This window comes from Rattus norvegicus, chromosome 17 (genome assembly GCF_021556685.1).
Source record: "Rattus norvegicus strain SHRSP/BbbUtx chromosome 17, alternate assembly SHRSP_T2T, whole genome shotgun sequence".
Classification (NCBI taxonomy): Eukaryota; Metazoa; Chordata; class Mammalia; order Rodentia; family Muridae; genus Rattus; species Rattus norvegicus.
The window spans coordinates 29,617,817-29,641,763 of record NC_141550.1 but is presented as its reverse complement, the minus strand read 5'-3'; the positions used below and the strand labels follow the sequence as shown (position 1 = coordinate 29,641,763).

At 40.7% G+C, this 23,947-nt stretch overlaps 1 long non-coding RNA gene across 1 annotated transcript; it reads left to right on the top strand.

Moving 5' to 3' along the window:
- The first annotated feature begins 638 nt into the window (after positions 1 to 638).
- Positions 639 to 22,697, top strand: LOC148000095 (uncharacterized). The gene is made up of 4 exons (XR_015641575.1): positions 639 to 881; positions 11,704 to 11,842; positions 15,293 to 15,383; positions 20,820 to 22,697. It is a non-coding gene; the product is annotated as an uncharacterized LOC148000095 (long non-coding RNA).
- The last annotated feature ends 1,250 nt before the right edge of the window (positions 22,698 to 23,947 follow it).

Here is a 23,947-nt window from a genome sequence, read left to right as displayed (position 1 = left end):
ACACAGCTTGTAATTTGAATTCCCACCTGACTGTAGACTATAGAGGATGAACCCTCTATCTGTATGTAGATTTGGCCTGGATATGGACATAGCGCCCATACATGGGGGTGGGAGTGTGACTGTCTCCTCTCCCCTGCCCACAAGGTCAAGATTTTTGGGTACAGTCATCCCTACTGGCTTCTGCCAAAAACTGAGGTGTGTATCATCCACCCAGGCAGGGTCTTTTTCATGGACAGCCCTCCATAGAGACACTTGTGTTTAGGATGCCAAATGGATACCTTGCACTTCTGGTTCTCCACCATGTGGGTGCCACTGTGCTCCTTGTTTCTGACTGGCTGTGGCAGCAGCCCAGGGCTGACATGCATTCTGGTTGTGTTGTTCCCTCTCAGCACCTGCTCCAATGTGGCAAGCTCCCCCATTCCACAACTGGTGAGCCTCTGAGGTACATACAGCCTCTGGGACTGAAGACAGACTCAGAAACGGCTAGTCAGATTGTGGAAGTGGGTCAGACAGGTGGCTGGTAAGGGGTGTTGTGTGCAGAAGTGGTAGGTCAGGGGCCTGCCAGAATTTCTCAGTTCCTCTTTCGATTTCACAGCATTAGCAGCTGCAGCATGTTCCCAGATATGTGCTTGATGATTCTAGATGCCAGGATGAAGAATCAGAGGAAGGGCTCTGTGAGTCAGGTCTGGAGAGCAACGCCACCCACCATCACTACCACCACCACCACACAAATACACATCAGAATGACTCCGGAAAGTCAGAGAACTCACAATCACATTTGGGAGGCAGCAATGTGCCACATAATGACACACATGAGTGTGGTGCTGCTGCGGGAAGATTGTGAGTCACGCCGGGAGAGTGTGTAAAGCTTCGGAGAAGAGGTGAGAGCAATTTTACCTGGTAATCAAGAACTGGAACATTTTTTTGTTAGAGGAAATGGGTGGGAGGGGCTTTGGTATCACCCAGAATCTGCTTCAGCATCCTTCAGGACCATGCTCAATTAGCATCCTGAAGTAAAAATAACGCATTTTGGCAGAGCAACTCCCAGTGGCCAGACAGCATTTGGGAGCCAGGAAAGGCATGTGGGAGAATTCAGATGAAGCCTACAATTGGGCCAGTCAGTTTGCATCACTCACCTCCACCCAGTTCTCCCTCCTCTGCATCTATTCTATCTTTGATAGCTCTCAGAGGAGGCCTTTCAGCTCCTCAGTGTTCTTGCCCTACACAGAGTTTTCTCACTGTGCCCTTACTCTTTTATGTTCTCATTTCCCAAAGAAGAAAGTCTGGCCTGGTTTGCAAAGTCCCCGAGCTTCAGCCTCCAGAGATCTGAGCATATTCTAAGTTATCTTCAGCACGCCTTTACCATCTCTTTCTTCCTTCTACCTTTCATTGAAATTCCCTCATGAGACACCTTTTTGTCTTAAAAGTCCTCCTCCCATTTATTTTCATATGGGTCTACTCTGGGTCGTGACTGTTACTGTAGACAACATTCTACTTGCAGAGAACTAGGGAGAGCCTGGTACTCTGAACACCTAACAGAGAAATGGCATCTCAATTGTATTACAACCTAGTTCTCCTTATGACACAAATGAAAGAAGAAACATGACTCAAATTAATAATACAAAAAATCAGCCAACAATCTCACTGTCTGTGCACAAATCCCGATATGAAAACACAACATGAAAAACCTAGATAACACATATTTCAAAATCTACCAATCCTCAAGTAACGATTCCTAATAGAGTGACTTATAGAAATTTTTTTAAAAATATGAAAGCATGAGAAGTTTGTTCAAAGAAATAAAAGGTGACAATGCATGCCTTAGAATCCAACAACAACAACAACAATAATAATAACATACAGAGAGAGAGAGAGAGAGAGAGAGAGAGAGAGAGAGAGAGAGAGAGATGAGGCATTCAATGTAGAATATAAAAATGAAATTCAACCAAGTAGGGAATACTGAAAAAAGAAATTTGAGCTGGATCATGGGAAGACAGACTATAAATGAAGACAACAAAGATTTAAATGTAGAAAGTGAAGAGTTGGCTCTTTGAAACAATAAACAAGACCGACAAAACTTTCTAATCGTATTAAAAAAAAAGAGAGAAAACCCAAATTTTAAAATGAGAGATGAAAAGAAAGACATTAATATAGATAACAATGAGAAATTATCAAGATGCATCTTTAAAACCTATATTCAGCTAAATGTTAAAATATTAGTGGACGAGATGAATTTCTAGACAGGAATGAAGAACCAAAGTTAAACCAAGATGAAAAATTATTCAAATAACAAGGAGCAAGATTGATACCATCATGAAAAGTCTGTCTGGTGAAAGATGTAAGCATAGATGGGCTCGCTACAGAATTCTACCAGGCTTCTGAGGGGGAACTAACACTAATATTTACCAAATTATTCCATAAAACAGAAGAAGCCACAGTTCAAAACAAAGTCAACATTACCCTGATACTCAAATTAGATAGGCATACAACAAAAAGGTGAAATTACAGACCAATCTCCTTAATGATGATAGAGGCATTATTTTTTTTCCAGCAGAATACTGGCAGACCAAATTTGAGAGCACATAAAAAAGATCACTCATCATGATCATAATTGCTTCATTTCAGAGATGTAGGGATGGTTCATTGTACGAAAATCAATAAATGTAATACATTACAGAGATGGACTCAAGGAAAGAAAGCACCTGATCATCTCAATAGATGTGGAAAACATATCTGGCAAAATCCAACTTTCCTTCATTATTAGCATCTCTTTGAGGCTAGTAATGGAGAAAATGTATGTCATAATAACAAAGCTATGAAGGTAGCTGTCTTACCAAGAGCAAATCTGTAGATCCAAAGCGTTTCCCATCAAAATTCCAACACTGCTTTCCCTAGAAATGAAAAAAAATGCTCTTAAAATTAATATCTGAGGCATAAAGACCTCAGATAGTTAGAGCAAGCCTCAACAATTGAGTGATGTTGGAAGTATCATGATATCAGACTTCAGAGGCACAGGAATGAAAATACCACATTGACACCACAACAGGAACATAAATCAGTGGAACAGAATGGAGGATCCACATATCAGTGCAGACAGCTAGAACCACTTGATTTTTTTTTTACAAAGAGGCCTAAAATTGTGCAAAATACAGTATCTTCCTCAAATGACTCTGGTCAGACTGGATAACTACATATAGAAGAATGAAACTTAGACTCTTATTTTTCATTCTGCATAAAACTTAACTCTATGCTGAGTGTGGTGGTACACTCCTTTAATCCCAGCACTTGAGAGTCAGCTCTCTGTGAGTTCAAGGAGAAATATTTGACAGTAATATATCTGACATAAGATTCCTATCCAGAATATAAAGAGAGCTACCCTCCTCCACTCAATAACAGGGAAACAATAATCCAATGTTAAAAATGGACTAAAGAATTGAATAAAATATTCTCAAAAGAAGAAATATAAGTGGCCAATAAACAATTTTTAAAAATATTGAACATTTTTAGCAACCAAGGAAATGTGAATTAAAACTACTTTGGGTTGACATCTCATCAGCAAAACAAATGACAACAAATGTTGCCAATGATGCAGAGAAAGGGGAACTTATTCACTAAATACATTATTTACCTGGTGGTGGAACTGTAGACTGGTGCAGGCTCAGATTTTTCAAAACCTGTTTAATAAGGGTTTTCAAATGTTTCCACTCCTCTTCTAGCCCACCACCTAAAGGAAGTGGAGAAACAATGGTCAATAGGACAAAGGGATGTGGACCTGCTTAGAAGTACTTTTTGAGGGGTGATTCCAATCTCTATCGTCAGGACACCAGCAGTCTAGTTCAGTAGTGTCAGGACACCAAAGATGAATCAGCAGCGGTGCACAATCCAGCAGAAACAACAGGGACTCTGCCAAATCAACATGAGTCAGCAGGAATGCCAGGAAAAGTTCTCTGCTGTGTCCCTCTCAATGACTCAAAGACATTAGACCAGTGAAGGGCTGCAAGACTAGCTATACAAGCATCCTGCCTCTTTAAACATCACAGGTCCTCTTATGGGTCTTGCTCCAGCAAAACATCACGCGAGTCTGCAACACATGACAGAACCAGAAATTTCTACTTCAGACTGATGCAACTGCTATAGAAAGCAGGTTTCTTGAAACCCAAAACATATAACTTCCATATGACCTTACTATACCATATGCTCAGAGGACTTCTATCCTACCAAGTAAACACCCATGTTTACTACTACGCTGTTCATAATAGTAAGGAAATGGAACCAGCCTGGAAATCCATCAGCTGATAAGTAGATAATGAAAAGGTGGTACATATGCACAATGGAATTTTATTCAGCCATAAGGAGACATGAAATTGTAGGAAAATGATGGAAGTGGAAATTAAATGAGGTAACTCAGACTTAGACAGGTTTAATTGGGACAGGAGGTCAGGGGAAAGGGGGTAAGTCATCCAAAACTAACAATGCATGTTAAGCCATAAGAAAATCATATTTGATAATTTAATAAAAAATAAAGTACCAAATTGTCTCAAGAAATATCACATGTGAGTGGGTGTTTTTTTTTCTCAGAAGCTATTGTAGGCTTAGATTTTTCAAGGCTAACTTTATTTAGGGTTCTTTAATGCTTCAACATTTCTTCTAGCCCACTGAGCAAAGGTAGGATAGAAAGATAGTTAATAGGACAAGGGAATGTGGACCTGTTTAGAAGTAGTTCTTTGGGGGCGATTCCAATCTTCATTGTCAGGATATCAACAGTCTCGTTCAATAGTGTCAAGATACCAGCAGTTCAGTTCAATAGTGTCACCAAACACAAATCAGTAGCAGTGGCTAGATCCAGAAGAAACCTCATAGCAACTGTATCCAGAAGAAACCTGTGGTTCTGTCTAATTGGCATGAGTTTGTAGAAGTGGCAAAAAGCAGTTGGAATACCATGAGAAGTTCTTTGGGGTTTTGCTCTCTATGAAGTCACAACAAATGAAGATCAAAGACCAGCAAAGTCTTGCAAGGTGTACCAGTGCAAGAGCGCTGTCAGTGAAGACCATCAAGGGTTGCAAGGAGAACAGATTCAAGAGCATATTCTCACTGTCTGTGGGGTGGTAGGTCTATATCATGCTTCCTCTCTAGTGTCCAATCTAGGAAAATATCACATGCCTTTTCACAAGACAACTTCCAGAAAAATATCATGTGTCTGTTCTTGGTAAAACATCCTCTCTGTGTCTGCTTCAGCAAATTATCCTCTCATAAGACAGCTGCCAGAAAAATATATGGCACACTGACTCACCAAAGTAACCAGAAATTTCCACTTCAAGCTATGTATTTTTAAATGAAAATCCCAGTGTTATAAATGGGCTACCTGGATACATATTGTTGGTCAAGAAGGCCTTGGAAGATGTTAATATAATACAAACAGTACTCACTACTATTGGCTGCTCAGTGGAACTAGGTTGCTCAAGGAGCCACATATGCTGACTGCAAGATATAATAAAGAAATTCATCTGGGACTAGGATGGGAGCTTCCTTTTTTGTTAGCTAGGCCTCTGTACTGGTTAGGTTTTATCAAGTAAGTAACTTGATATATAGAGTCATCTGGGAATTTCAATTGAGAAAAACACCTCCCTCAGATTGGCCTGTACATTAGACTGTGGAGATTTTGTTTTTCAGTATTATCTATTTTTTATTGTTTTATTTATTCACTTTGTATCCTGATCTCTGCCCCCTCCCTCCTCTCCTCCCAGTCTCACCTTCACATATCGCTTCTCCCATCACGCCCTCCCCTTCTCTTCAGAGAAGAAGGCCCTCGACCGTCATGTTTGCCTTGGCAATCAAGTAGAAACAGGACTAAGTACATCCTCTTCCACTGAGGCCAGACAAGGCAGCCCAGATAGGGGAAGGGAGGTGACATAGTGAGGCAACGGAGTCAGAGACAGACCCTGCTCCAAATGTTAGTGCACCTACACGAAGGCAAAGCTACTCATCTGCTTCAAATGTGTAGGAGGCCTAGGTCTAGCCCATTCAGGCCCTTTGGTTGGTGATTTAGTCTCTGTGAGTCCCCATGGGGGACTCTATAGGTCTTCTTGTGGTGACCTTGACCCCTCTGACTCCCTCAATCCTTACCCTCACTCTTCCACAAGACTCCTGGAGCTCTCCCTAAGTTTTGGCTATGGGTTTCTGCACCTAGTTCCATCAGCTGCTGAATGAAGCCTCTCAGAAGACAGCCATGCTAGGTGCATGTCTGCAATCATAACAGAGTACCATTAATAGTATGAGTGGTTAGCTCTCTCCCATGGGTGGATCTCAAGTTGTGCCAGTCACTGATTGGCTGTTTCTTCAACCTCTGCTCCATCTTTATCTCCACATATCTTGTAGGCAGGACAAATTTTGGGTTGAAGGTTTCGTGAATTGGTTGATGTCTTTCTCCCTACCCTGAAAGTCCCATTTGGCTACAGGAGGTGACCACTTCAGTCTCCATATCCCCAGCTGCTAGGAGTCTCAGTTAGGGTCACTCTGATAGGAGCCTCTGGTATCACAGGTTTTCAGCTAGTCCCAGCGATTTCTGTTCTCTCTCCCAGCCTGCTCCCCACCCCCACCCTGCTGATCCACCCACCCTCGTTCCCCTCCCTACCCGTTTTCCCACCCAGTCCTGTCCCTTCATATACCTCTAATGTGTATTTTGTACCCCTTCTGAGTGAGAGTCAAGCATCCTCCTACAAGCCCTCCCTGTTACTTAGCTTCCTTGGGTCTGCGAATTGTAGCATGTTTATTTAGTACTTTATGGCTAATATCCACTTATAAGTGAGTACATACCATGCATGTCTTTCTGGGTCAGGGTTACCTCACTCAGGATGATATTTTCTAGTTCCACTCACTTGCCTGCAAATTTCATGTCTTTGTTTTTAACAGTTGAGTAGTATTCCACTATATAGATGTACCATATTTTCTTTATCCATTCTTCTGTTGAGAGACATCTAGATTGTTTCCAGTTTCTGGCTATTCTGAATAAGGCTGCTCGGAACATAGTTGAGCACGTGTCTTTGTAGGATGGTGGAACATCTTTCGCATATATGCCCAGGAGTAACATAGTTGGATCTTGATGTAGAACTATTCACAATTTTTTGAGAAACCACCAAATTGATTTCCAAAGTGGTTGTACAAGTTTGTATTCCCGCCAGCAATGGAGGAGTATTACCCTTGCTCCAGAAACTTGCCAGTATGTGCTGTCACGTGAGTTTTTGATCTTACCCATTCTGATAAGATGGAATCTCAGAGTCATTTTGATTTGCATTTCCTACTGACTTGTGACATAAAACATCTCATTAAGTGCTTTTCAGCCATTAGAGATTCCTCTGTTAAGGATTCTCTGTTTAGCTCTGTACCCATTTTTAATGGTTTGTTTGGTTTGTTGACAACTAATGTCTTGAGTTCTTATATATTTTGGATATTAGTCTTCTGTTGGATGTAGGGTTGTGAAGATACTTTCCCGTTCTATTTACTGCCATTTTTTCCTATTGATGCTGTCCTTTGCCTTAAAGAAGCTTTTCAATTTCATGAGACCCCATTTAGTAATTGTTGATCTTAGTGCCCGATCTATCAGCATTCAGTTCAAGAATTTGTCTCCTGTGCCACTGTGTTCAAGGAAGTTCCTCACTTTTTCTTCTATTAGATTTAGTGTATCAGGTTCTATGTTGAGGTCTTTGATCTTGAGTTTTGCACAGGGTGATAAATATGGATCTATTCGTATTCTTCTACATGCAGATATCTAGTTAGACCAACACTATTTGTTGAATATGCATTTTTCCATTTTATGATTTTGAATTCTTTGTCAAAAATTAACTGTCCATTGGTATTTGGGTTTATTTTTGTGTTTTCCATTCTAGTCCATTGATCAACCTGTGTGTTTTTATGCCAATATCATGCATTTTTTATTACTATTGCTATGTACTGCAGTTTGAAATTGGGGTCAGTGATACATCCAGAACTTCTTATTGTACAGCATTGTTTTAGATATCCTAGATATTTTGTTTTTCAATCTGAAGTTGAGAATTGTTCTTTCAAAGTCTTTAAAAAATTGTGTTGGGATTTTGATAGGAATTACATTGAAGCTGTAGATTGCTTTTGGATAAGATGGCCATTTTCACTACGTTAATCCTATCAATCCGTGAGCATGGGAACTCTTTTCATCTTCTGATATCTTCTTCAATTTCTTTCTTCAAGGACTTGAAGTTCTTGTTACACAGATCTTTTACTTGCTTTTTTAGAACTAAACCAAGATTTTTTTTTTTATTATTTGTGGCTATTGTAAGGTGGTGTCTCCCTAATTTTTTTCCTCATCCTACTACTTGTTTGTATAAAGGGACGTTATTAATTTTTTGAGTTAATTTTGTATCCAACCACTTTCCTAAAGGTTTTTATTAGCTGTAGGAGTTGTCTGGTAGATTTTTTGGGGGCTTACTTATGTATATTATCATATTATCTGAGAATAGCAACATGTTGACTTCTTCATTTGCAATTTGTATCTGCTTAATTTCCCTTTAGTTACCTTATTGCTCTACTAAAACTTCAAGTACTATATTGAATAGATCTGAAGAGAATAGGCAACCTTGTCTTGTCCTTGATTTTAGTTGAATTGCTTTAAGTTTCTTTTCATTTAATTTGATATTGGCTATTAGCTTACTGTATGTTGCCTTTATTGTGTTTAGGTATCTACCTTGTATCCCTGATCTCTCCAAGACTTTTGACATGAAAGAATGTTGGATTTTGTCAAAGGCATTTACAGCATATAATGAGATGATCCTGTGCATTTTCCCCCTCATTTTGTTTGTTTATATGGTGGATTGCATTGATGGATTTTTTTATATTGAACCAACCCTATATCTCTGGAATGAAGCCTACTTGATTATAGTGGATAATGTATTTGATTTTTTAAAATTCAGTTTGTTAGTATTTTATTGAGTATTTTTACATCAATGTTCATAAGGGAAATTGGTATGAAGTTTTCTTTCTTTGAGTCTGAGTCTTTGGCTGGTTTAGGTATTAGGGTAACTGTATCCTTATAGAATGAGTTTGGTAGTGTTCTTTCTGTTTCTATTTTGTGGAAGAGTTTAAGGAATATTGGTATTAGTTTTTTGAAAGTCTGTTAGAATTCTGTGCTAAAACCATCTGGTCCTGGACTTTTTTTGTTTCGTTGAGAGACTTTTAATGACTGGTTTTATTTCCTTGGGAGTTATAGGACTATCTAAATTGTTTACCTGATCTTGATTTAACTTTGATAAGTGGTATTTATTGAGAAAATTGTCCATTTCATTTAGACTTCCAATTTTGTGGAGTTCAGGCTTTTGAAGTAAGACCTCATTATTCCTTGGATTTCCTCAGTGTCTGTTGTTATGTCCCTATTTTCGTTTCTAATCTTTTTAGTTTGGATTCTCTCCCCCCCCCCACCCCGCACCTGCGTTTTAGTTTGTCTATCTTGTTGATTTTCTCAAAGAACTAGCTCTTAGTTCCATTGACTCTTTGTATTGTTCCTTTTGTTTCTAATTTATTGATTTCAGCCATGACTTTACTTTTTGCTCTCTACTCCTTTTGGGAATGTTTGCTTCTTTTTGTTCTAGAGCTTCCAGGTGTGCTTGTAAGTTGCTAGTATGAGATCTCTCCAATTTCTTTATGAAGTCACTTAGTTCTATTAACTTTCCTCTTAGCACTACTTTCATTGTTTTTTTTTTGTTTGTTTGTTTGTTTTTTTTTTTTCGGAGCTGGGGACCGAACCCAGGGCCTTGCGCTCGCTAGGCAAGCGCTCTACCGCTGAGCCAAATCCCCAACCCCTACTTTCATTGTTTATGTTGTGCCTTCATTCTCATTGAGTTCTAGAAATTCTTTAATTTCTTTTCTGACACAGTGGTCACTGACAAGAGAGATGTTCAGTTTCTATGAGTTTGTACACTTTCTGTTGTTTTTGTTATTGTTGAGTTCCAGCTTTAATCTCTGGTGCTCTGACAAGATACAATGATTTATTTCAACTTTCTTTTATCTGTTGAGGCTTGGTTTGTGACTATCTATTTGGTCAGTTTTGGAGAAGGTTCTGTGAAGTGCTAAAAAGAAGGTATATTCTTTTGTGTTTGGGTGAAATGCTCTGAAGATATCTATTAGGTCCATTTGACTCTACCTTTGTTACTTTCCTTATTTCTCTGTTTATTTTCAATATTCATGACCTCTCCATTGTGAGAGTTGGGTGTTTAAGTATCCCACTCTTAATGTTTGGGGTTTGATGTATGATTTAAACTTTAGCAATGTTTCTTTTACAAATATGGGTGCCCTTGCATTTGGGGCATAGATGTTTAGACCTGAAACATTATCTTGGTGGATTTTTCCTTTGATGAATATGAAGTGTCCTTTTGCATCTCTTTTTATTAATTTTGGTTGGAAGTCTACTTCACTAAGTATTTTTGGGCCTCTTTGCTTGGAAAACCTTTCTCTGGCCCTTTACTCTGAGGTAATGTCTATGTTTGTTTCTGAAATGTCTTTCTGGTATGAAGCAGAATGATTGATCCTATTTTCACATCCATTCTGTTAACTAGTGTCTTTTTATTGGAGAATTGAGTCCATTGATGTTGAGAGATATTAATGATCAGTGACTGTTATTTCCTGTAATTTTTATGTTGTTGTTGGTAGTGCGTATACATGTTTCCTTTCCTTTGGTTTTCTGGTGTGGGGTTATTTTTTCCTGTGTTTTCCTGAGTGTAGTTAGCCTCTTTGGTTTGGAATTTTTCTTCTAGTATCTTCTGTAAGGTTGGATTCATGGGTAGATATTGTTTAAATTTGGTTTCATCTTGGAATATCTTGTTTTCTCCATCTATGGTGATTGAAAGTTTTGCTGGGTATAGTACTCTGGACTGGCATTTGTGGCCTTTTAGTGTCTGTAAGACATCTACCCAAGGCCTTCTGGCTTTTAGCATCAAGAAGTCTGGTACAATTCTGATAGGTCTGCTTTTATATGTTATTTGTTCCTTTTCCTTTTATATTCTTTCTTCAGTACATTGGTATTTTGGTTATTATTTAGTGGAAGGATTTTCTTTCTTGTTCCAATTTGTTTGGCATTTGGTAAGCTTCTTGTATGTTTATAGGCATCGTTTTCTTTAGGTTGGGGGAATTTTCTTGGGCCTTGTAATTTTGGGGAGGCCTTGTAGCTAGAAATCTTATTCTATTCTTATTATTCTTAGGTTTGTTCTTTACATGGTGTCCCAATTTTTGTGGATGCTTCATGCCAGGAACTTTTTAGTTTTAACATTTTCTTTGACTGATACATGGATTTCTTCAATCATATCTTCTACATCTGAGATTCTCTCTTCCATCTCTTATATTCTGTTGGTGATACTTGCATCTGTAGTTTCCGTTCTCTTTCCTAAGTTTTCCACCTCCAGGAATCCCTCAGTTTGTGTTTTCTTTGTTGCTTCTATTTCTATTTTCAGGTCTTGAGCAGTTTATTCATTTCCTTCACCTATTTGAATGTATTTTCCAGTATTTTTTAAGGGATTCATTAATTTTCTCTTTAAAGGCCTCCATCATCTTTATAAAGTCATCTTCTGGTGCTTTGGCTGTGTTAGGATGTCCAGGGCTTGCTGTATTATGATAGTGGGCTCTCGTGGTGCCATATTGCCCTGGCTCTTATTGATTTTGTTCTGACACTGGCCTTTTGCCATCTAGTTGTCCCTGGTGTTGACTGGATGTTCCTGATGCTGGCAGGACTGCTCGGGAAGGCAGTAAAACTGTGGCCCTGACAGTGGAGTTCAAGGAACATCAGTCCACTCACCTCTGCTGGATGTGTCCCAGGTGGACCCTGCAGGTAGGGGATTGGTGGGGAGGGATATAACTTGGATATTCCTGGAGCCCTACTGGTTACTTTGGGAAGGTAGACAGGGCCATGGACCAGATATGGAGGTCGAGAGACAGTATACAGCTCATCTCTGCTGGCTGTGCCCCAAGTAGGGAGAATTCTATTGATTAAAAATTGATGTGAAAGGCCCAGGCTACTATGGGTGGTGCTACTGGTGGTGCTCCTGGGTTATATAAGGCAGCAAATTAAACATTACTATGCATTGCAAACCAGTAAGCAGTAGTCCTTCATGGCCTTTGCTTCAGTTCTTGCTTCTAAGCTCATCTTTAGTTCTTTCTCTGATTTCTTTCAGTGATAGATTGCAATCTGAGAGTTGAAAGACAAAATAAATCCTTTTCTTCTCAAGTTGCCTTTTATCTCTGTGTTTATTACACCAATAGAAAGAAAAATAGAGCACTTGTATATTTCCAGAAGCTTTTATGCAGGCTACTGGGGAAGAACAGCCATCAAGAGTCTTACTCAGCTGTGGGCCTCACATGCAACAATACTGACTCATTCAAGCTCATGACATTGTCAAGATGAGCTTACTAGTACAATAGTGGCAAATATGTTGGGAGTGTCACCAAATACTTTATGATTAGAGCTGATGCTTGCTTTGCAGGAAGGAATACATGTCTGGTCCTATAAACCCAGTCAAAAGTGCAAGACCAGAGAGGTCATAGGCCCTAGTGGAGAAGCTAAGCCTGTTGTTTGCCAAATAGACATGTTATAGCTGTCAGAATACTTTCTTAATAACTATGTTTATTTTGTAGCATGATACCACTGTCATTTTAGTCAAAGGGGATCCTTTTATCAGTGGCCACCAGTGACGGCAGAAGCTCAAAAGTGGAGAGAGGGTAGTGGAGATGTATGTGAAGATATGTTTGGAATACATTATGTACTTGCACTAGAAGTCAGTAATGAAAGCCATTACTATATGCAATATGATAAAAATCAATGACACATTGCTAAGCACTCCACTTCAAGACTGTACCCTGGATTTGAATCCTGCACATTGTCTTGTCTGTCAGTTGGTATATGTGTGTGTTGAGGGGTAGGGGACAATGGAAATTGACTAGTAGTCTAGAAAAATTGGGACAGAAGCAAGACCATTTAAAGGTTTAGCTACAGAGGCAAAGACTTTGGCTTTGCCCTGTGTACCAGATGAAATTGTTATTTTAATCCTAGGGCTTTGTTTTGCCTTCTGTGGTCTCTAAGAAAAGAGGTGGAGTAGCACAGGATCAGGGTCTTCTGGGTTAGCATCAGGTTACAGCCGGCCAGTGGAAAACAGGCACTTGGCCTGGGTTGCCCCTTCTTTATTTGGTACCCCTGTTCAGCCCTCCCCTTTCATGCCACAGGAGACATGTAGTTTAAACAGCAGAAGGCTCTCCTCTTTTATACCCTTCTCCCCTTTTCTACCGTCCCCTCTTCCTCTTTTCCCTCCATTCCCTTGTGCTCTTTCTCCTTCCAGTGCTTAGAACAAAACTCAGGGCTCTGTGCCTTGCTAGGCTACTGTTCTACCAATGGACTAAATCCTTGGCTTCCTTAGCAGTCCTAAGATAACCTTATGGAGGATTTTTTTAAAAAAATGGTTTTCTTTTAGCCATGAGAAGGAAGTATAAATGCCTCTTCCCCAAATCCCTGCTTTTCTTATGCCCCTTAAAGCTAGGGTTGGTTGTGGGGTGAGCAGAACCTCAAATTCCTTAAAGGATTAAGTTTCACATAGACTTTTCAAGCTTCCTTCATGCCCATTCACCTCAGACTCAATGCAGTATCCTCAGCAAACACCGATTAATTAACCAGAAAGGAAATATTTACAAAGGGGTAATTGGGGAAGTGTTGTGGGAATGGAAGAGAAGGCATCCTCTCTGACCCCAGAACCGTATGTAGTCTACTATGGTCCTCTTATCTATTGTAATAACAGTTGGCAGAGGAGAGAAAAGAGAGACATAATGATTCCAATCTTAGTGCTAACATTTACATTCAGTGCACTGCTGGGTGACTGTGATGGCTTGAATAGGTTTGGCCCCCATAGACTCATGTGTTTGAATGCTTGGCCCACAGGAAGTGATGCTATTAGGAGGTGTTAAAGTAGGTGTGGCCTTGTTGGAGGAATTGTATCAGGCTCTACCTGGTCTGGAAGCAAACCTCCTTCTAGCTGTCTGCAGAAAATAGTCTCTGCTGGATGCCTTTGGATTACGATGTAGAACTCCCAGCTTCTTCTCCAACACTATGTTTAGCTGGATCCTGCCATCCTTCCCACCATGATGACAAGGGACTGAACCTCTGAAACTGTAAGCAACCCCAATTAAATGATGTCCTTATAAAAAGTTGCTTAGGTCATGGCATCTCTTCATAGTAATGAAACCCTAACTAAGGTAGTGACCTACCAGAGTGACTCTTGATCACCATTTCTGCAGCAGGACAGGATTGTGTAATGCTACTCCTCTGTCACACAGAGGAGACACGGGCAGTAGCATTTGCCTGGTGAGGAATCTCTTGTGCGACTGACGCCGATCACGGGCAATATGTTGCTCACTGATTCAGTTCATTCAACGCCACTTTTCAGCAGCTCACTTTCAAGTGAAATAATGCCCCTTTGCAGGTGTCTTGATGGCAGATGTCAACAGAAGCAGACACAAAGGCTTCCAATTTCCTGCTGAGCATTTGCTCTTATTGGCTCAGCACTTGTATGACTGCTGGCAATCAGCGGTGCTCCAGACTGAGTATAGTAAAGGGTGGCAGGGATTAGGATATAGTTTTACTCTTTTACTCAGCAAGTGCTTGGTCCAGTGCCTGCTCTCTGAGAAGCAGATGCTGGGTCCAGCATTAGAAAGCAAGAGTTGGTTGGCACCCTGGAAACCAGGAAGTAAAAGAACAAGGGGAGGCAGCCAACAGAGGGTGTGGCACTGTGGAATCAGCAGCCCTGGATGAGCTCAGCTGTACTTTAGCATCCAATCTAAAGCACATGCTGTTATCTCTCCTGAGAGGTGAGGGAGCCAACTTATATGTCCACCAATCACATCAATCTTTGTTTGAAGGCTACTTCCAGGGAGCATGAATTCTTTGAAATTCTTGTCCCGCTGCTAGAACTGTTCTAGAATGCAGGCTTTGGTGGCCAGAGGAACACTTTCAAGCAAGGAAGATGGATGCTGGTGGTTGAAGTTGGAAGAGATTGTCTCAAAGAGGAAAACATCCAAGGTTGTGATTGAAGCAGAGACAGAATACGCTGCATAGTCTTGTTCTGAGGGTGGGCAGGGGTTGTTTTGTTATTTTTGTATTGTTTCTCAAGGCAGGCCTGAAACTTACTATATAGCTAAGGATGGCCTTGAACTTCTGATCCCTGCTTCCAACTCCCAAGTGCTGCTGCATCCTCTCTGGGGACTTGCTGTGTGCTGAAATGCCTTATGACCTTTACAGAGATGGATTATTGTTTGTGCCGTCAGAGCATCTACAGCTTAGAAGAAACAAGGAGCCATGCAGAACCCCAAAACGGAGATATTATGTAATGGTAAGTAATGTTAAGGGGGATCTTCCTTTTTAGATGGGTCTAGGTTTCTGCTGTTCAATTACTTCTGTTCAATAAAATAATTGAAGCTGGATGCTTATAAAGAAAAAAAAACCACTTAAGCTCACAACTTTGGAGACTGAAACTCCAAGATCAAGGAGCTTCATTTATTAGGCTGCTAGTGAATGATCTTCAGCTATACACACCATAGAAGAGAAATGCAAAGGGAAACATCCAAACCCAGAAGAGATTACACTTGTAGAACAAGTTTTATCTAAAACAACCTGTTCTCATGAGAACTAACTTATCCCACAAAACCTGCATTCATCATTTCTGGGCTTAGGACCTCCAATGACCTCACCACCTTCCACCACACTATGTTAAGCAAAGTCTCCACTAGAAGGTAGCACCTAAGGTAGGTCTAAGTTAGAACCATAATTGCTTACTTATGTGGTGTGGGAGTGGCATGTACAAAGGTCCTGAGGAGAGTGAATTGCCTTCCATTTGAAAAACTACAAAAAAGTTTGCTATTCACAGATGGTAAAGGTCAAAGGAACAAGAGAAGAGAATAAGCATAAAAAGGGGGGCATAAGGATGGGATAGAAGTGTTTGAGGGGTCGGAGCAGAGAATGGGGAAGTCAGGAACAGTGTGAATAGTCCCTGGGGACTTTCTCTTTTTCTGACAAATTACTTCTGGTTATGATTCAGACCTTTAGATGATAGCCATGGCCTCACCCACACTCTTCACAGTATGGTCTTAACATTCCTTCCAGATAAAGAAGCTTTGTGTTCCTTCATGAGACTGGGTGAGGTGACTGCTCCAATGATGACACTAGACTTATGAAATATGACTTAGAGGCAGGGTCATGCAATGCACTGTGTTGTGAACTTGAGTTGAGTGTGCCCCCAAGGATTTGTGTGGGGGAAGCTTTGTCCTCTGTGGTAAAGTTCAGATGTGGTGGAAGCTTTAGGAGATGGGAATTGGTGGGAGGTGGTGAGGTCATTGGAGGATGATGAATGCATATCTTATGCATAAGTTAGTTCTTATGAGAACACATTGTTTTAGATAAAAGCCATTCTACAAGTGTGATCTATTCTGTGTATGGATGTTCCCTTTGCATTTCTCTTCCATGGTGTGTATAGCCGAAGAACATTCACCAGAGATCAAATAAATGATGTCTCCAAAACTGAGTCAAATAAATGTCTTTTCTTTATAAGTATCCAGCTTCAGTTATTTTGTTATAGCAACAGAAACCTGGACCTACCTAAAAATGAAGATCCTCCTTGTTTATTCTAGGGACATTTGTCTTTGGAGTCTTGGGTTTAGAATGTTTGAGATTGCCACACTTCGAGAAAGTTCAGGCCATACAAGGAGATCTTCTTAAATTGTTCAAGGCAACAGCTCAGTTGAGATTCCACCAGAAAGTTAACATCAGCTGTCAGGTACTCCTGCTTCCAGCTGTTGAGTCATCCTTGATAAAAGACTTACCCATCCATGATCCCTTCTGGATCCATATTCTGGAGCCCAGATAAATAATCCCCCAGTTTGCCTAAATAATCCTTGATCCATGGAATCCATAGTATATTGAGTTGGTGCTTTTAATGCATACTCTTACACTGAGAGAGAACATGCTTCATAGCCGAGTTACTTAAAAGATAGTCGCACACTCTACATGAAAGGACAGACATCTATGGCACACACATAAATACCATTTGGAAGGGAGGCCATGAAGTGGGAAATTTTGGGTTTGTTGGAGACACAGTTGTGTCATGTGATGTTTTTCTGGAAATGTCTTCTGATAGTATGTTTTACTGAAGCAGACAAAGTGAGAGGATATTTTGCTGAGAACATACATGTGGTGTTTTTCTGGAAGCTGCCTGGTGAAAGGGCCCATGATGTTTTGTTGGAGCGGACACATGAGAGGACACATGATGTTTGGAAAGAGTATAAGCATAACCCAGCAGACAGTAGATAATTCTCTTGTATTGATTCGCCTTGCAACTTTTTGCTTGTCTTTGTTAGGCTTCACTGATGCTGGTCTTCAGTGAGGACACTTTTACATTGGTTTGCTTTGTTTTCTTTGCTCATTTTCACTCGTCATGACTATGTAGAGAGAAATGCACCAAAGAACTTCTGATGGTATTCTGTTTGTTTGTTTGTTTGTTTTGGGGATTGTTGTTGTTGTTGTTGTTGTTGTTGTTTTTTTTGCCACTTCCACAGACTCATGCCAATTGGAGAAGCCTTGAAGTTTCTTCTGGATTGAGCCACTGCTGATTCATGTTTGGTGTTTTGCTAGTGGATTAGACTGCTGACAAGGAAGATTGTAATTGCCCCAAAGAACTATTTCTAAACAGATCCACAACCTCTGTTTCCTATTTACCTTTCTTTTCCCCTACCTCTGGTAGGTGGTGGGCTAGAAGGGAGGTTGAAGGATTAAAGAAACATAACTAAAGTAAGTTTTGAAAAATCTAAGCCAACCTATACATTCTGAAGGTGTGTCTGGCTGGAGTTTTCACGAGTGACTTCTTGAACTCAAGCAAGGTTAAAGGACTGTTGACCATATTGTATTAACTTCTAGTTGGAAGCTAAACCCTACATTTTACTAGGCATAGCACTGCTCTTGTACTCTCAGCCAGTTGGTCTCCCTGTCAGAGGCAGCCCAAGGATACATGATTGCATTAAACCATGATGATTGACAATGCCAAGCAACCAGAGCTTCCAGGGACTAAGCCACTACCCAAAGCCTATATACATGGACAGACCCTGGGCTCCAACCTCATAGGTAGCAGTGAATAGCCTAGTAAGAGCACCAGTGGAAGGGGAAGCCCTTGGTCCTGCCAAGACTGAACACCCAGTGAACGTGATTGTTGGGGGGAGGGTGGTAATGGGGGGAGGATGGGGAGGGGAACACCCATATAGAAGAGGAGGAGTAAGGGTTAGGGGGATGTTGGCCCGGAAACCGGGAAGAGGAATAACAATCGAAATGTAAATAAGACATACTCAAGTTAATAAAGATTAAAAAATAAATTAAAAAAAAGGAAAAACCCATGATGATTGGTTTAGAACCAATGGCTTTTGAGTTCACAGGAGTGAATTCTTGGAAAGAAAAGCCCCAAAGCTCCAGTTCTTGTCTGGATGCTTTGAGAAAACACTTAGGGAGTGTAGGGCATGGCCATTGATAGAAGTTATCAATGCCCTCAAGGAGGGCATACTTAAGAAGTAGCATGGAGTCAGGAAGAAACCAGGCCCTAGGTGACAGCTCTTGATTTGCTATATAAGCCCTTACCAGAAGACTGTCTTTGTTCTAAAAATTTCCACCCTTAGGCCATTAAGCTGTTCTATTGAATTTCTGTGGTTTGCATTAAGAAGAATCCTCATTGATGGACTGATAACAAAGGATAGACTTTAGTACCTGTCAATGGGTTACAGAATTTGAGGCAAAGGGAAAGGGGTAGTCAGTCAAGCATGCATACTGTAGAAAATATGATACAGAACTAAAGAACTGTAGTCTTATCTGCTTTCATGGGACTGAGAATCCAGTGGAAGACTGACATTAAAGTATCTATAAAGGGGATAAGATTATGCTACGGGAGTTATACCTAGAATCTTACGTAAGTTGGAGGGAGCTTAGGGAAGAGTCTCTGGGAAAGTGACATTTAGCCCAAGTCAGCTTGGAGGTGGCTCTGAGGATCCAAGGGAGGAGTTGGGGATAGTTTATAGGAATAACACACACTTAGCCCTAAGATATCTAAGGGCCTTCATTGTATAAGCATACATTGTGAACCCCACAAAGGCCTGAGATATGAAACATTTAACAAATTTAATAAGAAACACTGATTGGCTGGAGCTTAAAATAGGCACAAATGGCATAGTTACATAGTGTGATGACACACAGGAAGATAGGTAGAAAAGTGGATATGGTCTGAATGCAATTAAATTGCATAGTTATATAGCATGATGACATATAGAAAGCTAGATAGACAGACGAATGGATAGATGTTAGAGAGAAAGGGAAAGAAGAATAAAAAGGAGAGAATGGGAGTGATAGCCAGAGAACACATTTTCTGTGGCAGTAACTAAATACTTCTGTGTCATTTATAAAGCATAGAGGTTTATATAACTCATGGATGCCAAAGCTGGAAAGTCCAAAAATATAGTGTTGGTACCTGATGAAGGTCTTCTTCCTGAATAATTGCATGGTGAAAGGCATCACGTGACAGGACAGAGCAGGCATACCATGAAAAGCTGACTTTTAGAACAAAGCCATTTCCTGAACAATTCCTTAGACCAAGAATCTGTGAGCACCTCAGTCCACTCATAAGGAAAAGCCCTCATGACCTAGTCATTTCCATGAAGTCCTGCTTCCTTGTACCATTAGCATTGGTATTTCAGTGTTAGGTTTTGGCAGATGAAATAGGACAGACATGTTCATACCTCAGCAGAGAGCAACACTAAGAAGGCTGAAGAGTGGTCAAGAGCTGAAGGCTCTGAACGTCTCTGAGCATTGGAGCTTGCTGGTGTGCCTGTGTGACAGTCTGCTGCCGAGGTTGCTAGCAGAGGCCTGCAGCAGACAGGAAGCAGCCTGGCAAGAAAGCTAAGAAGTTAAAGTGCTGAGAGATAAAGGAAAGGGTTGCGGAGATGCACAAAAGGAATCAGAAGAGACTGTGAATGGATGGATTGCTCAGAAGGAAGCAAAAACCAGGAGGAGGAAAGTTAGAAATGGGGTTTGGGGAGGAAGCCCCATCCTTTAGGAGGAAATGAAAAGCTCCTCTCTCTCCACTGATTACTAGTTCACTGAAAAATGCCAGAAGATTTCGAAGTCACCAGAGCCAAATCATCAGTAGTAGAGCCCGGGGAAGCAGTGAGCAGTCACACACCGTGGTAAACAGAAGCTTGGAGGTTTCTGGCAGATTTTAATCACCCTGCATTATCCCTTTTGACCCCTGACTGCATCCTCATTTTCTGTTCACATTATCCCCACGAGTTCCACAATCTACCTTGAGCCTGCACAGAGACATTTCACTAATAAGAGGGGTAGAAATTTCCTATCAGGTCAGAGCATTGTGATGGATGAAAAGGAGAAGATATTTAAGAGAAAAATAACTCAGCAGTATACCATTAATCGAGTCCTCCCTCTGTCTTTCTCTGCCTCTCTCTTTCATCTTGCTGACTTAATCCCCTGAATCACATTCAATAAGAGAAGTGCAGGCAGTGTTGGAACAATGGCCTCACCAAGCATCTTCTGTGATTAATTTGGCCTCCACACTCTGAGGCTCTCATTCTAGAACCACTACTCTTTCCTTTGGAGGGATTGAAAAAGTGCAGCTTATAGGATCTGCCCTGTATGTACCCTTGGAAGTCCCTATGAGATGCCCTTGCCAGCCTTGAAAGAATGTTTGGACCCTCATGACCCCAATTTTTTTTTTGTTATTCCCTAGAAATTCCATAGGAGGATGACTGCTACCCTTTCCTCTTCTAACAAAGCATGATGCTGATGAACCAGAGTCACTCTGAATCTTGAGGATCAAGCCGGACACCAGACTACAATGAGCATTTATATTTAACGTTAAGATTCTCCATGGTACTCAGTACTGGCCACATGTAAACCAGAGTGACAGACAGTGACCACTACTAAAATCAGTCAGATTGTGGATTAGGCCTAGAGGGGGTGTGCAGAAAGAGGTCAGGGCATAAAGAGGGAGTTCTCAGCAATGTTAGCCTACCACACAGCTTAAGCCCATACCTTCACTTGTAGCCTCAGACTGTAATCGTGCTATGGAAGAGTTCCTCTAGAAACTCAACTTATAAAACAGGCAGATCCTGACTCACCCCAGGAATATGACTCAGTGGGTTCTGGAGAAAGGATACTGCTATGTGTTCAAAGACTTTCTGGGGTATTTAGATGATTGGTTCTACTCAAGGCAAGCTTTGTGGACCAAGGACTTTATTGGGGTTACTCTCAAGAATATGGGTTTCTCAAGTAGGTGTCTTAAATGCAGCTGTATCACTACAAAGTCCACCCACCATGGTATCATGAGAGTTCCCTCCACAACTTGCACAACTGGTGGCAATTGCTACCATTCATATAAGCTTAGGAAGGGGCCTGGTGAACCTTGTAACTGCCCTATGTGCTTTGTTGGCTTCCTCTATCCCTCTATCCACAAGGATAATAGCAAACGAATAGGTAGGCTTTGATGACAGAATTTACAAGTCTTAAAGGGCATTTCCTGTCTGCATTGACTGCAAAGCTCAGCTGTAATTTCAGTTCCCATCACAGCATAAGCAATGTTGGGTGGGACTCACCATCACAGAGCCTCTAAATCTGGCCCTATCATCAACTCAATGTCTGATTTTGGATGGCTTGAATGACCTGATTTTGTATTTTAATTCTTTGTGGTAGAACAGATGTCTCCTGAGACTGCCTCATTGTTGGTTCTTTCATTCATCAGTTCTGCTAAGCAATAGTTGAATCCCTGTTAATAGAGTCTGATGGGTTCAATAATAAAGATTAGAAGCCAATAGTAGCGGGCATGAGGAAATGGCTAACTGAGCAAAGTGCTTGCTGTGTACACATGAGACCTGAGTTTGGACTCTACCATCTATGTAAGAAGCTGAGTATGTGCTTGTAATATCAATGCTAGGGGTAGGATGAGACAGGGGGATCCCCAAGGCTCTTTGACCAGCCAGCCTATCCAATCATTGAGCTTCAGTTTCAGTGAGAGATCTTATCTCACAAAACAAAACAAATATACAAACAAACAAACACCAGTGTGAAAACAATAGGGAAAGACATATAGCATAAGTGTTTGGCTTTCACGTGTGAGTGCTTAGGGGAGAGAGTGCTTGCATATACATATGCGCGTGCGCGCGCGCGCACACACACACACACACACACACACACACACACACACACACACACACACACACACTTGTATTAGGAATTTAGTCCCATAAAACTAGATGTTTAGAAAGACAGAAATCAATAGTCTCTTATTTCTGCAGGCTAGATATTCAAAGCAAGGTATTGGCGGAGCTGGTTCCCTAACATCATAGGGAAGAAATAACATCAGAAGCACTGTGTAATTTGTCAGAAAGACCTCAAGTGAAAAGCTATCTCAAGCAACTTGCAGAGCTTCTGATGGTTTGCTGATAGTGTTTGACATTTTTTGGCTTGTAGTGTCACTACAATCTCTGCCTTGATCATCTTATCTTTGAATAAAGTCATACATAGGGTGTTTTAGCAATTTATTTTCCTTGACTATAAATGAATACTATAGGCTGGGTATTAATGAACAATAAATATTTACTTGTCTCAAGCTGGAAAGAACCCAGATGCCTCATGGTTCTTGATGGGAAGATCAAGAGCATGTTTCTCATCCATGTTGAAGATCACTTCAGGCTACATCATAATGAAACAGGGGTATTTCATGATGAGATAGGGCAAGGTGCTAGCTAGTCTCTCTTCCTCTTTATATATAGCCATTAATGTCATCACAGGGCTCCACCCTCATGATCTCATCTTACCCTAATTGGTTTTCAAAGGCTTCAGTCTCAAATAACATAAACATTTGACTTTGACAGTTAGGTTCCAGGACATGAAGTTTGGAGGGAGATATTCAAATCATAAAATAAAGTTTAGGGACCCACAACATTAATTTGGAATTAGATACTTAATAAAACATGTAACAAGGTCTAGATGAAAAACATTACTATGTTGAACCAAATGTCTCTTGCAATTGAACTGATTTTCTGAGTCAAAGAATATATGTTGTTAACAGAAAAGCCCATGGAAGTGTATGTAGGAGAAGATCTCGTGGACGGGTGGACATTGTGAATCCAAGAAGACACTGGCTTAGGGTAGACAACTATCACATAGTACACTGCCCTTGAGGTGGCTGTGCCCTGCTATTGAGCATAAGCAGCAAAATTCAGTGAAGTATGATCATTGGCCCACTGTCTCCTCAGCTTGGAGTAGCACTAGGGATCCCTGGGGAACCAGCTCCAACCTGCTACTTGGTTTGTTCTCCTCCTCACTAAATCTTACACAGCTCTGTCTTATATACTCTTAGTGGGATAATTTTGAAAAATTACACTGAAGTGGAAACTGTGCATATACTTTGACTCAGTGAACCCATTTTTCTGAAGCATTTTCACAAAAGAAATAATTTGGTAAGTGGACACACACACACACGCACACACACACACACACACACACACACACACACTCTCATCTGTTTTGTTTATATAAACAATGACACCTTGATATCCCCCTCTGGTAGTTTGTTGAATCGTCATACACATAAGCATAGGAATGTGATCACATAAGTGTCATATGAATCACCCTGAAGTTGATTTACAGGATGCAGTAGACTGTACCTGGGTTCTATAGGAATACATAATTCTTTGTATTGTACTTACTTTGGATATGGGATTTGATACATGACATCTGCAGGAATCCTAGGTTCCACCCCCTGCAGTTTTAGAGTCATAGCCATAAAGATGCTTGAATCAGGATAGCTCTTTCCTAAAGGCTGCCTTTGTGCTTGGTGGGATGTGGGATTGTGTT